This window comes from Marmota marmota, unplaced genomic scaffold (assembly GCF_001458135.2).
Source record: "Marmota marmota marmota unplaced genomic scaffold, marMar, whole genome shotgun sequence".
Taxonomy (NCBI): domain Eukaryota; kingdom Metazoa; phylum Chordata; class Mammalia; order Rodentia; family Sciuridae; genus Marmota; species Marmota marmota.
In genome coordinates, this window is record NW_026000037.1 from 62,512,423 (window position 1) to 62,529,990 (window position 17,568).

Sequence of the window (17,568 nt, forward strand, 5' to 3'; positions counted from 1 at the left end):
TTTTTTTTTTTTTTTTTTTTTTTTTTTTTTTTTTTTTTTGGTACCAGGGATTGAACTCAGAGGCACTCAACCACTGAGTCACATCCCCAGCCCTTTTTGGTATTTTATTTAGAGACAGGGTCTCACTGAGTTGCTCAGGGCCTTGCTAAATTGCTGAGGTTGACTTTGAACTCATGATTCTCCTGCCTCAGTCTCCTGAGTTGCTGGGATTACAGGCATGCACCACCGTGCCCAGCCCTATATGCCACTTTTTTTTTTAAAGGACACAACTCACATTTTTTATGCCATTTGATTTCTATATCAATCAAGTAAAGTATTATAATCCTCACATTAGATGAGGAAACTAAGGTATAGCAAGGTTAAACAGTTAGGTCTGTTTACCATGGTTAGCCATTTACTGAAAAAGGCAGATACTTCACATTAAAGGTCACGTTCTTTGTGATTATATCACATGTTGCTTCTGTTGCCAGTTGAAAGTGAAAATTATTGTAATCCATAATTTTGTGTCTAGTGTTAACTATTTTACGTAGATTTTAGAAACTGAAGTTATGCCTCTAAACAACCGCTAAAAGGAGCACCTGGGTAGAGAAAGTGTTCCAGTTGGTCGCATCTACCAAACAGACTGCTTGAAGATTTGGTGTGCTGTGCAGTCAAGTAGACAAGGACTCAAGTTCAAAGACATACTCTGGCTCTTACATGGTGAGACAGATTTTTACTTTACTCACTACTGACAAGAGAAGGTCAAACGGACCCCTATGATTGTGTCCAGACCAGAGAGTCTGAGGGACCTTGTTAGTGTTCAAACTATAACCAAGAGCAACCATTGAACTCTGGGTCTTTGCTAAAAAACGTCTGGCCAAGGAACAAAACATTAATCATTCAAATAAAACTCACTTCAATCATTTTAATATCCTTTTTAGTAAACAAAGACCTTTCTCAAAACAAAACTTCAGGAAATTTTTCACTTATAAGGGAATAGATGTAATTATTACCATGTAATGTTAATTAAGTGTCAAAAACATTTTAATTTATTGGGTCCTGGTAATGCACAAAGATGTTGCACAGAACATGAAATTAGATACTTTCCTGCCAATTGAGTGTCGAATTATAATTCAACAATCACAGCTCAATACTTTTAAACTAATGGGAATCTATCACCAATAAACTTGTGATTGCTTGTCTTAAAATTTTTTTTTTAATTAATGTGCCATTTCTTCACAATGTAGTCCTCAATGTCTGGGTCTTTCAACTGGAGGTTACTTTTGAAAGAATTATGTGTGTATTTCATTGAAGGGACTGAAGCATAAATTTGGTGCAGGGTTACAGGAATTTTGTTGGCTGGAAGGACTGAGAGAAAGGTTCAACCTGAGTTGTCATATGCATAACTCCATGCTCTGCTGAGCTATTAGGGAAAATCTGATAGTGAACAAATCTCATTCTTGAGACTAGGAAGCATCTTTCTGCTGTTTTATTCAGGGATGGTGACACAGGTACATGATAGATTCTGCATTTTGTTCATGCTATGATTCATACTCTGAAGCAGGCAAGTTCGTCTACATTCCAGAGAAATGTTCCTCTACATATCGATGCCTGGATCTCCTGAGAGACCTTTATAAAGGATTTTCTCATCCAGAGCCAAAATATTTTAGGTGTTTTATTCCATTCTTTGGAACTACACTGAATTAGTCTCATACCTCTTCTACAGGATGGCTAATTTCTGGGTTATTCTGGGTCAGAGTTCCACTGGGGCCAGGAGTCCCAAGCAGGTATGGATGGAAAGGTCTAGTTTTGGAATTACCTAGAACTGGATTTCAATCTTAGCTTTGCAACTTTCTGTGTTAAGTCAGGCAGTGATTGTACTAGTTGAGCCTCAGTTTCTTTATAAATGGGAATGAATCCTGCCTACTTTATAGGACATCATGAAGAAACAGCACTGCACACTGCATCTTAGTTAGGTGCTCAAAACTGTAAGCTCCCTTGACTCTGAAGGACCTTGCCTTATAAATAAATCTCCATCTCATACATCATTTCAAGCTGCAAATATACCAAGTGGATTTTATGATCCAGTCATCTGGCTGCATAATTCATCTGAAAGTTCTAACTACTTTGCTGGAACATTGGAACCTTCCTCTAATGCCGTCCTTGGATTTCTTGCTCTAGAGCCCATTCATAAATGGAAGGGTACAGAACAGCAGTAGCTTCCCTCCAACTCAGTTAAACTCACCCACCTTATCACAGGGCCGATGGCATGATGGAGAATGAGCCTCCACATATTATCTACCAAGATGATCTTAAACTCCATCTTGCAGTGAAATGCAACTTGAACCTTCTGCATGCTAAAGCTACTGTTCCAAAAGTAAAACATCAGGGCTAATAGTGGCTGAGTTCTGTTGGTAATCATGTGGAAAACAATCCAATTACTTTAATTAATTCATTATTTTCCCAAATAGGAGCAAGTCTTGTCACTTTCACAGAGATAGGTGTTTGGTTCCTTTTAATTAATGCAACTTCTTAGAGGCAGGATTCTGAATAGACTGTGATTCCTTCAACACCGTCTATTTTCCTAACAGCTATCTAGACAGGATCAGTGTTGTTACTTCGAGTTATACAATGGGATTGGGGGAGTTATAGGTAATCCCTTCTTCTGTACTAGCTTGAAATAAAAATTAAATGGGCCTTGAGCGTTTGTGAATTGCAGTGTTTCATTGGGGCCATGGAACACTAAGCGAGGCTCAGAAACAGGGTGTTAATTCAGGCCTAATCATTTAATTCCACTCTGTTATGTGCCGTATTTATTGCCCTCCTGGATCTGTTTTCTATGGCCTGATAAAGAGACAGTGATTCCCTGAAGCTCAGTCAGGGACCATTTTATTTATATCGTTAGTTAGTCCAATAAAAGCACTGGCTTCAGATTCCTGCTGTTATTTTCTGTTTTGTAGCCCTGTCATTAACTATGAAAATGCTGATAGGGTTTTCATCTCCTGGGCTGGAGAAGCTCTGCAGTTGAATGTGGGCTTGGAAGGAGTGGGGAAGGTCAGGAGGAGATTGGCTGGAAAACTTAGGAGCTGGGTGTAAACAAATGCAAATAGCCTGGGAGTCAACTCAGGTTTTAGCAGCAAATTAGAAATTTCCATCATTGCAAGTGTTAAGTGTTGTGAAAACTTGATTGATACAATTTAGAGTGAACTTGGGCCCTTTTAAGCTGTGATTCTGTTTATGAACCAGACAGGTTCTAATTTTTTTTTTTTAAAAAGTCAAACTCTGCTATTACTCTTCACAAAGCAAAAATAGTTCTTATTTTGGATAGATAGAAATGGAATGTAGCTGTAAAGCTGTTTATGTATGTCAAGCAAAGGAGAATGATAAAAACCAACAACAGACATTCAGTGGAATCACACTTCAGAGCCTCTTTTTTTTTTTTCTTCAAGTTTTAACTGTGTAGTTTTATTATTTTCCTAACAGTCTCTAAAGTGTTATGGAGAGGTCTGGAATAAGGAAGTGATAGTAGGAGACAAATTTATAGAGGTCACTTGAATTAATGATATGGCAATCAGAAGGTAACACAGGTACATTAACATAACCTACTGTGTAATTGCTAGTGCTTCCAATGGAGTTAATGTGTAGTTATCCATGTAATAACAGACATTATTTCATAGTAGATATGCAATTAGCTCATCTCATTGGTGTGTAGTGCACAAATGAAGCAAATCATCATTGTTGTTTTAACATTAAGAGGTAAGGATGTTTTGAAGGCTGATGGACCTTTATTAGGCAGATCATCTTTTTAAAACTGTCTAAAACATACATTTACAAGTGAATGTGAAAAGTATTAACAGGTGGTGGCTTCTAGACCTGTGTTGGTATTTAGATGTTTGGAACAATCAGCATTGCACAAAGTTGTATTTGGAAATGTGGCTGAGGTTGCATCAGCAAATTTTCTTAGAAGTATAGACACTAATAACCAAAAGTTATTCAAGGAGGCCTTGAATACAGAGTTTGCACATTCTTATTGAAAGATAAGAAATGAATATTCATTCACTTTGCCTACAAAGATTTATTGGCCACTTTCTATGGAATAGCTAATGTTTTAGACCAGGCCTCCCAGCATGTGTAACCTGATGATCCTCAAAACCTTGCTTGCTCCAATGTGGCAGAAAGAGGTAGCAGAGGTGGCAAGACTTTCCACAATTCCCAAAGCAATCTGAAGTGAGTCAAATAAACAATCTCTCTATTTTTCCTAAATACAGAGAGATATACTTTTGGATTGTGGCAGGGTTAGAGACTGTGCTTTATATGGGGACATTTAATAAACAGCATCGCTTAGCAAGTTAGAATTTATGAATCACTTTATTTTACATTATCACCTTTCATCTTCAACAACTTAGAACAACTTTGTGAAGTAGGTAGGACAGGTTTTTTCACTTCATAGATGTGGTAACTGAGTCTCAAAGAGCTCATGTGACTAGTCCAAGGTCACCTGTCACAAAAGTGGTGGAGTCAGGTCATCTCATCCCTAATCCAGTACAAATCTACTAAATAATTATTGAGTGAAGCTATATAAAAGAATGATAAATGTCCCTACTCATGTCCCTGCCAGTTCTAACTTTTCATAATTCTGTAGTAAGTATCCAATCTTGGATTTTAGAGAGAAAAGGACCTGAGATAACCAAAAAGAGATTTCAAAGAAGATGTGGAAGTGTACCCCAGGAGCTGGAAAGAGTGTAAAGTCAACTGAAGGCCCGTGGACTAGCAGAGGGAAAGCAAAGTGTGGTGGCTGATGTGCATCATCCTGGACTACAGAGCATGCCAGGAGCAGAGGGCTTGCATCAGGAAGCCATGGGAAGCATATGTTGAGTGGCAGACAGTACCCAGATGGTAGAGACCTTGAGTGCAGAATTTACTTTCAAGGAAGCGAACAGCCACTGACAGTTTTGGAGAATGACATCATACAAATGATTTTTTATGAGGATTGTCTAGTGTTATGCAAGAAAAAATAGTTATTGTTGGTAAAGACACACATTATGAGCCCCTAGTAATCATCCAAGCACAGGGGAGAACTAACCCTGCTCAAGAGTGTGTACAACCACAAGGATTTAATCATTCTCTGGAGAATTAGAAAAAAACTATTTATAAATGTCCTAAAGTATTCAAATAAATCAGTTACAGCTGCTCTCCCTTCTTGAGAAATAGTTCCAAATTAAACTTAGCTTTCAACATGTATGAAAAGAAAAATTGGGTGATCACCTGAAATCCAGGGCAATGCCCTATACTTAATAGGTGCTCAATAAATTTTTCTTACTATGAAGACAAAAATATTATCCAGTTCAGGCAAGAAAAAAAATCATATTCCTCTAGATATCAGGCTTTTTCATGTATAAAAATTCTTATTAAAATATGATTTTTTTTTGTTTGGACCTTTATAAAGTATTATTTTTTTTTAAGTTTTTATTTTTTTTTAATTTTTTATTGTGGGTTGTTCAAAACATTACAAATTTCTTGACATATCATATTCCACACTTTGATTCAAGTGGGTTATGAACTCCCACCTTCACCCCATACACAGATTGCAGAATCACATCAGTTACACATCCATTGATTTACATATTGCCATACTAGTGTCTGTTGTGCTCCGCTGCCTTTCCCATCCTCCACCCTCCCCCCTCCCCACCTCTCCCCTCCCCTCCCCTCCTCTCTCTCTACCCCCTCCACTGTATAACCCTGAGGGTCTCCTTCCATTTCCATGCAATTTCCCTTCTCTCTCCCTTTCCCTCCCACCTCTCATCCCTGTTTAATGTTAATCTTCTTCTCATGCTCTTCGTCCCTACTCTGTTCTTAGTTACTCTCCTTATATCAAAGAAGACATTTGGCATTTGTTTTTTAGGGATTGGCTAGCTTCACTTAGCATAATCTGCTCTAATGCCATCCATTTCCCTGCAAATTCTATGATTTTGTCATTTTTTAATGCAGAGTAATACTCCATTGTGTATAAATGCCACATTTTTTTTATCCATTCGTCTATTGAAGGGCATCTAGGTTGGTTCCACAGTCTTGCTATTGTGAATTGTGCTGCTATGAACATCGATGTAGCAGTGTCCCTGTAGCATGCTCTTTTTAGGTCTTTAGGGAATAGACCAAGAAGGGGAATAGCTGGGTCAAATGGTGGCTCCATTCCCAGCTTTCCAAGAAATCTCCATACTGCTTTCCAAATTGGCTGCACCAATTTGCAGTCCCACCAGCAATGTACAAGTGTACCCTTTTCCCCACATCCTCGCCAGCACTTGTTGTTGTTTGACTTCATAATGGCTGCCAATCTTACTGGAGTGAGATGGTATCTTAGGGTGGTTTTGATTTGCATTTCTCTGACAGCTAGAGATGTTGAGCATTTTTTCATGTACTTGTTGATTGACTGTATGTCCTCCTCTGAGAAGAAGGACCCTGGGGAGGAGTGGGGGAAAGTTGACTTCCTGTTGGTCCTTTACTGGCTCCATAATCAACATCTGATGTGGATGCTCCAGCCCTAACATATTTCCCAGTCCCTCGTTTCCATCATTAAGAGCACTTTTCTGGTTAATAACATATGCCACTGTCCCTTTAACATTCAGCCAAAGTGAAGGATGCCCTCATTGGATTCAGCATCTGTGCTTTCCATAGGTTTTATAGCAAAGGTCTGCATCCTGGGGTCTGTTCCAGTTACAGGAAGAGCCCGCTGGGTCCTCCTCCTGTGTTTATAAATGCAGGCGTTTAGTCCACAGTTGTGTTTGCCATTGCTGGAGAAGAGAGCTTCCTGCACGATGGTCACTCTCCACTCAAACCAATTGTGGCACTAGCTTCCCCTCAGCCCTGGCGTCTACCTACAGCTGTGCCTACTGAAGTGAGACTGTAATTTGCTACAGCATGCCAGAGTATTAATAGACAATTATTTATTGCAAATCTGAACCATTTATACTGTTTACTGGCTGACACAATGTAAAATTTTGATCCAAATGTTAATGTGTCCATGACATTGCATAATTCTGTTCCATGCCATGGTTTTTTTCTCTTCTAAATGAATCGAATTTGCAGTACAAGGAAACGGCATTTTTAATGGATGAATGATTTACAGCCTCAAACTTATAAGGCTATTATTTGTGTAACTAAGGGAGAATTGACTAATTGCAATAACACAGCAAATTAGACAAATTTAAGATTGTATTGGGAACAAATTGATAGGGAGAAAATGAAAATAAGTCACAAAGTTCTTAAAGGGTAACTGAATAAATCTCACTTTAGCTTTACAGGGCGATTGTATTTTGGGGGGAGATTAGGTACCTTTGAGGCCAAACAGATTTATAAATATTCAATTGAGTAGAACATAGATAAAAATTACCTCTTCATAAAGAACCATATGTGTAGGAAAGAGCACTTCCAATTCTCCGAATGTTTACTGAAATTGCCTACACAAATGTTTTCAGCAGTTGGGTGAAAACAAAGAGCTTTATCGCTATGTGGTTATCATGGAAAAGGCACCAATTTTCGCATATTTACCTTCTATTTGTTGAGCATGCAACAGCAACATGACGCCAAGGAAGAATGATTTCCTAATGGAGATCTTTGTGAAATTTCAAAATAAAAAATGTGCAATCAGCAAAAATACTTTTCTGAGGTGTTCCTCTTAAGGTGTTTATATCGATTCCTGTTATTCTGATACCTCTGCCAGTGGAGAGATTGCTCAGATAAAAAGACCCTTAAAACAGTTCTAATTAAATATCTAAGAATTACACTGGGATGTGGAAACACAAGGACATTCAAAGTGAAGATTCCTTTAGCTTGTTAGTCTGTGGGGATTCCACAAATTTATACTGTGAAAAAACAACAATTTGGTGGGGGTGCTCAAGAATAACAAAATGTTTGTGTGTCCTTCCAAATTAAATTTTAAATGGCCTTCTCTCTTCTCCGGATGGCATGACCCTCCCTTTTACTGGCTTTAGCGATTGCTTTGTTGGTTTTCTTTCCTGTTCCCTGTGACCAGTCATATCCTCTTCCATTTGGTCTTCAGGATTTAGTTAATCATCTTTCTCAAATGTGTAACTTGTCTACTTGACTCTTGCCAAAAGTTCCCCAGGATGATCAGGATAAAATACAAGCACTTTGGCAGGGTGTTACACAGTCCTTCTGAACATCACATGGATGCCCGTCGTCATCTTGCTGGCTGGTCCCCCTCTTCCCCTGCCTTCCTTATCCAACAATCCCTGCCCCTCACCCTACAGGTGAACAGTGTGCTCCAGATGACTTGTAATCCTCAGAGAAGGCCTCACACTTATGTTTAGGGTCAAGGTCTTTGCATATTCTTGTTCACTGTCTCTTTGTGATGCCCTTCCCACTTTCATTGGCTCTTGCTGATGCTTCAGAAATGGATTCAGATGACATTGACCTTGGGAAGCCTTTGCTGAACCCGTGAGTCAATTGGCTGCTCCTTTCCAGGGGCTGCCTTGATTTTCCCTGCTTCCTATCACTCCCCTGCCATAGCCAGCTGAGAGCAATCACTCTTTAACCACTTTTTCCACTGAGCTGGAAGTTCCTGGAAGGCATGACTTGTCTTTTTAACTGGGTGTGGCCATAGAATAAACATGTGAGGAATAAGTAAAATGCTTCTTGAATACCTTCTTTGTCTCGGGCACTGAACATGGTCCTGTGAAAACATAAAAATGTCTGCACATGGTCCCTTCTCTCAAACAGAATAGGCTCTCATTAAGTAGGGGATCACAAGACATCTAGAAATAACAAAGCAAAACATGACAAGTGTCACAAGAAAGGCAAGACTTGCTGCTGGGTTTCAAAAAGTTAAGATTTATTCTTTAAAAACTATTATCTTCTCTTTCACTCTTTTACTTACTTTGTAGTTTGAAATTAAATCCTCCATCAAACACTTATTAATTATGTAACCTCAGACAATTTACTTTACCTAAGTCTCAATTTCCTCAGTTGTAAAATGAAGATGATAATACTTACCTCACAGGCTGCCGTGAAGATTAAGAGAGATCATGCAAAGGGCCCAGTATGTAGAAAACCCAGCAAACAGTGCTGGGGATATTATTCAAGATGTGTCCCACTGCTTTCTCAGACCTGCTCCACTGTACTTCAGGTTTTATTATTTAGCATCTCATATTTCACCTGTTGGGAAGATATTTTAGAGTAGGAGTCTTATCCACATATGGTAAGTAGCTTGTTTTCAAATTACAACACAATATACTCAATTCCTCCCAATATTGCTTGTAAAGTAATATTTGGAAGGACTAAGCTTTAATTTGGGTCTTCTTGAAGTTTTAAGGACCTGAGGATAGAAATTATATCTCATACTCCGTAGGTAGCCAAAGACTTTTGTTAAATTTGAATTGAAAAACTTGAAAAATTCTGATTTATTATTTCAGCCCATATTCATTGAGTTTCTGGATGGACCCTCTTGCTGTATCCATCTCTCCTTCCACAAACCTCCATCCACAATGGAAGTGTCAGGACCAAAGGAAAGTACTAACCAACCAACTGCAGCAAGATAGGATGCAAATGACCAGACTTCTGTATTAATCTTAGTGCCCAGGTCAGATTCAAGGACCAAACACCATTCCTATGACTTACCCAACAAATAAAGCCAAGACTATTGTGCACCATATAAATAATAGACCCAGGAGTATATGGTGGTCAGTAATCTGAGTTGCAAAATGAAACACAACTGAGTAATTTTGTACAAATTAATTATTTTTAAACTCCTGATTCTTCAACCATTTCATAAGACAATGCATATAAAATAATACAGTGAGAACTCAGTGCATAGATATTTCTATTATCATTTTGAGAATACATTAGGTTAAGGATACCTGTTTGGGAGGGAGGTTTTTGCATTTTTCTTACTCAGCTGAACGCCTAGTCCATTCTCATGTGAGAATGCAATCTAGTCTTCCTCCACACACTGCCGAAGAAGGGGACTCTTGTGAAACACATTGGGGGGAAAAAAGGATCAATAGAACTTAGAGAACTTAACCAAATCGATTCAAATAGACATTCTGTATTCCTCCTAAAATCACCAGTACTGCCTTCAATACATGACATCTATGGGTCTCTGTGTTTTATAATGCAAAAGTCTGAATATGAAAATATTAACAAGAAAGAAAGGAAGGAAGAAAGAAAGAGACATCTGTAGTCTCATTTAGAAAGGAGCCATGAGAGTTGTTTGGCTCTGCATTTAGAAAAAATCTCAAAATAGCTTGTGAGCAATTTTTCCAATATTCAGTTACAAAGACAAAAAGTTAAAAATGTATATATACAAGAGACAGATTCCAACCTGGGATCACAGACTGAATCGCAGACTTGTAGCACACTATTAGGAAAGATTGTTCATACATCATTTAAATATCTTTGGAATGACACAATTATTTTATATTAAGAATTTGGTATTAAAGGCATTTTGTTTGTCAATTCTACTAATGAAAATTATGCCACAAGTTCTGTAACCTGTTTAGTGGCTGCTTCACTTTTAATACTCAGAACCTCTAAAACAAGAAGGCACCTGGGCCATTCTCTTTACTTCTGAGGATTACACCCTTTCTAACTTACTCATCTGGTTAATGCTTGATTTTGAACAATAGAGGGAAACTATCCTCTTTTCATATTAAATATATTTATTTTACTTTCACATCCCATTTAAGAAGAGAAGCCATAAACAAGAATATATTGGTTAAGAGCCAGTTTTTAATTATGTCCAATGGAAGAATTCCGTGGGAGTTGTGTAGGGCTATGTCACTGATGTACATCAAGAGGAATTCAGATTTTATATTATTTGTTCTAAACCAGAACATTTTACTTATTATTCATAATACATGTTGAAAGCAGACACCAAAATGGCTCATTTGGAGCCTTTCTGTGCTTGCCGGCTAATGCACATTAACGCCAGTACACATTCTGTATTACAGATCCATAAAATGTATTTGCATAATATTGAAATTATAATCCCAAATGTGTACTAAAAACCTTTATGAAAAATTGTTACTGCTCAGCTACTACACAGTGGCTAATTTTTAATCTTCAGCCTCTCAGCTGCGAGTAAAGACGGGGTATTCTTTAAATAAAAGTCTCGGGAGTGAGCCTGAAGCCTCCTCTCCCCTCTTTTAAGCAACCTCTTTTTAGGAGGGTAATATAATATCCAAAGTGTGAAGCGGTTGCCTTCACAGTGACCCTGGCATTTTGTGGACATCTGGTTTGATTTTTTAAAAAATATTTTTTTAGATGTTGATGAACCTTTATTTAATTCATTTATTTATATCGAGTTCTGAGGATTAAACGCAGAGCCTCACGAATGCTAGGCAAGCGCTCTACCACTGAGGCACACCCCAGCCCATCTGGCTTGATTTTTAAAGTGAGGGGAGAGTACCTCTAGTTTCTCTGCCTTCTATCAGTAGTGGGAGGGATGGCCACCCATTGCCTAGGGAAGTCCACCCCCTAGTCTGTGAAGAGCCTTCTGAAGAAGAATCAAAGTGGCTGAGGTGGCAAATATTTTAATAGAGAATACCGCTGGCCCTGGTCATGTATGTATTTTGTGCTGTGGTGGAGTTGAACAAATTATAGAGATGAACCCTCACAATAATTCAATGAAGAAGCTATCTATCCATTTTTTAAATATTTGTTTTTGTAATTGTAGGTGGACACAATAACCTTTATTTTATTTGTATGTGGTGCTGAGGCTCAAACCTAGTGCCTCACGCATACTATGCGAGCTGTCAACTGCTGAGCTACAACCCTAGCCCCTATCTGTCCCTTTTGATGACACAGGGTCTCAAAGAATTTCATCACTTTACCAAGTCTCTCATCTTCCCAATGTTGACCCATATCTATGACCCACCCCGTCTAATTGCTGCATACAACAACAGTGTTATACACATTTGATTCTTCAAAAGATTTCACAACTGTGTTCTCAGACAATTTTCAGAGTTCTAGATGAGACTTTCCAGAATGAGCATCATAGAACTATATTTGTACCAAGCCTTTTTGGGGTATACTTTTATATGGGGAATGCTGTGGACAGGCTGAATTCCCACCTTGTTCCAGTGGGGCTTTGCACTTCCTCTGTGGAACTAGTCATCTCTTGGCCATTGCTCCTCTTGCCTCTGCCATGGTCCCAGGTAGACCTGTTGTGCAACCTCAGGCCATTTTGCTCCACCAAATTGTGAAGTAAGGAAATGTTCTCTGGTGTTCTTCCACAGACTCTACCTCCTTTTTCCTCTTTTCTGAAAGCTATGCTACAGGAAGGAGATAAGAAAACCCAAGTCAAAAAGTCCTATTTTGTCAGGAACCATCTTACACTAGTGGTTCCTGACAAAAGCCGGGAAGAACCAGAGATATGACAAATAAATCCTCTACTTTAGTTTGGGAATTTGAATCTGGAAAAGAGTTTTCTTATTTTCCCTTAGTCATTTGTTTAATTTTCATTTATTTGATTTTGATGGATATTACATACACAGTACAAATTCAGACAGTATAATAGTTCAAATGTTATCTTTTATACCTTGCAAAGTATTTCTTTTTTCTATTCCTTTTTTTTTAAAATCAATAGCATGTTAAACACGTTATTCTGTACCTCTTTTTTTTCCACTTTTATAGAGACAAGTAGAACTGCCTCTTTCTTTTAACGAAGATATGCCATAGCTTATTTAATCAATCTTCTTTTGATAGATATTTTTCAGGTATTTGCTATCCCAAACATTGCTGCTAAACTAAATCATGGATTATTTTTGAAATGTGTGAATAGATCTATGAGATAAAGCTCTGGGAATGTAATCATAAGATTGCAGAATATATACACTTTTCATTTTGGTAGATTTTGAGAAATTGTCCACCATAAAGATTGCTTCCATTTACACTCCTCCTTCCACCCATTAGCATCAGTGCACAGGGCCTGCTTGGCTTAACATTTTAGATCAAGAAGTTCTGGGAAGCAATGGCTAAGACTTGAGAGAAGCTGGATTTAGGGGAAAGTTGGACAGAAACCCAGGTTGGTGGACATCTTCTGGACATCTAACCTGTTCCCAGGTGACAGAAGAGAAGGACTGGGAAAGTCTTGATGAGCCCATTCCATGCATTTCAAAGGACCCTGAAATAAACCCAAACATATGGGTCTCCTGACTGCTGCTAAAAATCTCCAGGAGGTAAATTCCACAGCTTTCTTGAGTAAACTATTTGGGCTTCTCAAAACCCCTCTGAAAGTCAGGACGGTTTTTCCTTATGTCTAATATAAATCTTTCCTGCATACATCCACTTGTGAAAAACATGTGCTAACATTCCCCCAAAGCAATGCAAGTTCAACTATCTACACACCACAATGCCATAATTTCATAGCTAAAGTATGTATCTTCCTTTTTTAATAGCACGTATCTCGTAAGTCATTTTAGAAACCTTTGATACTTACAGGAGATGGCATGAACCCTTTTATTTCACCCTGCATTTAATTTAGCAATGGACTTTACAGAGACTGTGTGTGAGTGTGTGTGTACCTGAAAATGCTGTAGTGCTTTCTTTCTTCGTTTATATTATAATCATAGAATTATGATACTTTCTCATTAAATACTGATTAATGTATAGCTTTCTTAACAATTTGTCCAGTATTACTTTTGCTATAGGAGACAAAGGCTCTGTAAGTGACAGGCTTGTAGGTCATTTCTGAGTGTATCTTTCTCCTGCTGTCGAGCTACAATAACTATTTTAGGAACATTTGGCATCCAAAAAATCCCAGCATTGTGCAAATTAAAACATCTGCTTATACTTTGACACCCTCATTCTTCAAAGGTTAGTTGGATTTGTGGTTGCTTTGTTCGACAAGACTGCTCTTAGGGCCCAAGGATGCACATTTAATTATTGGGAAGATGTGTTTGACAGAGCTGTGGGGGAAAAAATTACCCTTCATATTCAGACCAGCATTAACATTTTTATAGAACAAGATTGCCTGAGAGTCAAAGAAGGGGGGAAAACTGCAGGAAAATAAATATGAATCTATTTGGTCACTAAACTTCTCCTACTGATTTACAAGACTCCAACCAATGACTCTTTGCTGTTCCCTAGAACTCATCAGCTTGCTGTTAAACTGGCATTTCTGATTTTTGCTGAGGTTAAAGACAGCAAAGTAAACTCTGCTTCCAACAATAAATAACAGAGGGAGTTATTCTTTTCATCCAAACAGGCTTTAGATCACAGCAGACAGCTACAACCAGGTGCATTTAGCTACATTTGTCATTGCCATGAATGCAAAACATGTAAAGAATCTGCTGCAAACGGGTCTATAGCCAACCTTTTTCTGCCTTAAATATTTTTCCATCCTCAGTTGTGGCTGAGCTATTGTCACCCATCACCATCACCATAAGGAAGAGCCAAGGTGCCCGTCGTAATGCCAGCATCCCCTGATTGGTTTGTTTATTTATGCAGGTCCTCAGTGCCAGGTAGCAGATTGTGCCCTGGAAGGTTTTCTGTGTCTCGAGCCAAAGACTGGTAATCTTCTTGCTGGGCAATGCCGAGATAACACATGTCAAGAGGCAGCAGTGGCTAGTGAGCCAACTCATCACTCCCTTAGTCCCACTACCCTGCCTCTCCCCTCTCCTTAAAGTCTCACTGCCATTCCACAGGCAAATGGACCTCAGCTGCTGTAGGTCAGGGAGGAAAAGACTGGAGAGGGATACATAGAAGGAACAGCAACAGGGATTTGGTGAGGCAGGGACCACAGGTGAACAAGGACTCTTATGCAAACACACAGCTGGGTATGAGTTATTTGCATACCAAGGGACCCTTTGTTGAAGTGGCTTGCCCAGCTGTGTGGGCGCTTGGGAGGGGGGGATGCTCTGAAGCAGGAGATGAATTCTCAGAGAGAACAGAGTCCCTTCCTATCTAATTTGTGCACAAGTTGAGGGAAGGCACTCTCATCAGGGACCTGCGGTCGAAAAGCCATGTGGTTCTGAGATTTATTTTCCTTCTGCCGAGTATATTATTTCCAAACTCGCCTTTTCAAGATCTTACAAATTCCCTTGAAAGATGATTTAACAATTTAACGAAAACAACAGCAAAAAGCCGTGTTGATGAGGGACAGAAGTAAGGCTGGGTTTGAAGTGAGTGGCGAACCTCGTAATGAGGTGTGCAGCTTTGTATATTAAGCGGTTTCTCTGCGGTGGTACTTTTCCAGATGTGATGGAATACATTTATTTTTGTGCTCATCTGAACTGAAATAATACAAATGAGATACTAAAATGATATCATTACGTGCAGAAGTAGGCAAAGAATTTAGAATCCCAATTCTATAAGTTAACAGCTGTGCATGAAGCAATTCGGAACTGCTTGGAATCTGCAGGTTGCCTAGGAACCTGTCTAGTTCATATGGACCGACTATGATCTACGTGTGAGTCCTGCATGTTGATAGTTCAAGGCTACTTTATTTCAGGCAAAAATAAATAGCTGGTAGTAAGAAGTCTGTCTCCACTGCAGCATGGCTGAATACAGCCACTGCAGTCGTGCAATAAAACGGGATGAGTTTAAAACTACCAGATGGTACCCTGTACAGTGCCTGAAATAAAATAGAGAATTAGGGTGCCCCAAGGTGTGCACAGGAAAGGCAATTACATGAAATAAATGGGCCTCGGGCCTACAGGATGCTCAAGTATGCTACACAGGAGACATATAGTACATCTGGTGAACAGATTTTATCACACACTGGAAAGCCATAAAGCACGCCGTTGAATATCGGATCCCCGTCTCACAATGACATTTTACCTGTGTTGGTATTCAGTGCTGTTTATTTTAAAAGGTGCTGTAATCTCAATGATGTGTTTTAAAAGCCTCCTTAACATTGTTTTCTACTATGTCCCATTTTGCGGGGGGCAGATTGATAAGACACAAGGAGAGCCTGTGGACAAATAGCCACCGCAGTCGCACGAGATCATGTTTTTATTTCGTTTATCTCATAGCTGATGTGATTTGAGTAATAGGATTATACTTGTCAGCACTCCCCATTTGGGAGAATGCCAACATATTTTTAATGCTAGTTCCCACATCTTTGCAGATTCACCAGTTTCCCTCCCCACACCCCCCACTCCTTCCTAATGTTCAAAGAAAAAGCAATTTTCAGTGGTGGGGGTTTGTGAGGAGGATTTGTTGGCATGGAGCCCTTTCTTGATTCTTCCCCCACAGACGCAAATCTGCTTTCTGTTTGAAAATAGTGTGCTCCTTTCTGTTGCAAAAAAAAAAAAAAAAAAAAGACTGAGGAACACATAACATTCATTATTGTTTTAAGAGTTGCTATAATAAAATCCTCTCAGTACTTAAAGATAGTTTTAGTGTCCCTTCTAGGATTCCTCCTCGCTTTGATAATTGGGTAATTGCATCCCCTCCCCCACCAATAAATATTTTCACCCAATTAAGTTTAAAACTATAATAAATTTTAAAGAATTATCGTCTAAAAATTCATACCCTAGAACCAGTATTAAGTATGAATATTTATCTTAAGCCGCTGAGCAGTGCAGCCTGTTTACACGCTCTGCTCCCATACCTCCTGCACAGTGGCCTACCTCCCAGAGCTGCCTCTGGCAGTGTGGCTGTCCTGGCAGCCTCACAGGCCACTTCGGGAGCCAGGAAAGACCAGTGCCCTTCACTGCCTGGATGGTTTTCAGACTCCAGTCCTTCACCTCCATGTTCCTGCCCTTCTTTGTTTCCAGACAGCATTCTGTTCCCCTTCATTCAGTCACCCTTCACTTACTCATTCATCTATTCTTTCCTCCATCCTCGTTCCTCAGGGTTAAGGCCAGTTGTGGGGAACCAAACACAATGAACTAGGTGGCTGTCCACACCCGGATACCTTCTGTTCCTTCCCATGTGCTACACAAACCAAAGTGTCCACATGAATCTGTCAGGCATTGATTACAGACTGATCCCTCTGCTTCACAAAAGCATACAGTCTCCATGCTCAAGGGCAGCTAAATGGCATGAGGCACTACCACCCAGATGTGTGGTAGATGCAGAGCAGCACTCCAAGACAATCCTTGAGTTCACATCTCAAACTCCTACCCACTAGAGACGCCAAACCTCTGGTTCCCTTCTGTTGAAATAGAAACTCAATCACAACCCCAAAGCTAGTAGCTTTTGATAACAGCAACATCTGGAATAGGGGAGCCAGGAAAGAGGACACAGGGGCATCACTGGCAAAGCTAAGGTCCTGGTTTGGACAGAGGGAAAAACCATGGCGGGAGTGAGAGAGAGAGATGGAGAACTGACTACCAGGGTTGACATAGGACCACAAGGAGGGCATGAGTATCCTGGCTGGCAGGTGAGGGGAGAATGGACCCTGACTTGAAGGCACTGCCCAGCACCCACCTGGTCTTCCTACCTCCAGGGCTTGCTCAGGTCTGTTTCCTCCTGTCAGCCACTCTGTCCCCTCCTCCTAAACCAGCCATTCTACCAGACTGCCCCAAAGCCCAGGCACATTCTTCCCTAGTCACCTCCTCTGCCTCTGCTGTCAAGCTTTAACCACCTCATTCCCAGCATACCCCACAGTGCTGGGTGCCCAGGCAG

The 17,568-nt window shown here is 39.7% G+C and overlaps 1 long non-coding RNA gene across 1 annotated transcript in view; it reads left to right on the forward strand.

Moving 5' to 3' along the window:
* LOC125619471 overlaps positions 1-17,568 on the forward strand; it is a 35,301-nt gene that overhangs the window by 1,090 nt on the left and 16,643 nt on the right. The window contains exon 3 of the long non-coding RNA XR_007351028.1: positions 531-699. This is a non-coding gene — a long non-coding RNA (uncharacterized LOC125619471). The remainder of the gene's footprint in view (positions 1-530; positions 700-17,568) is intronic.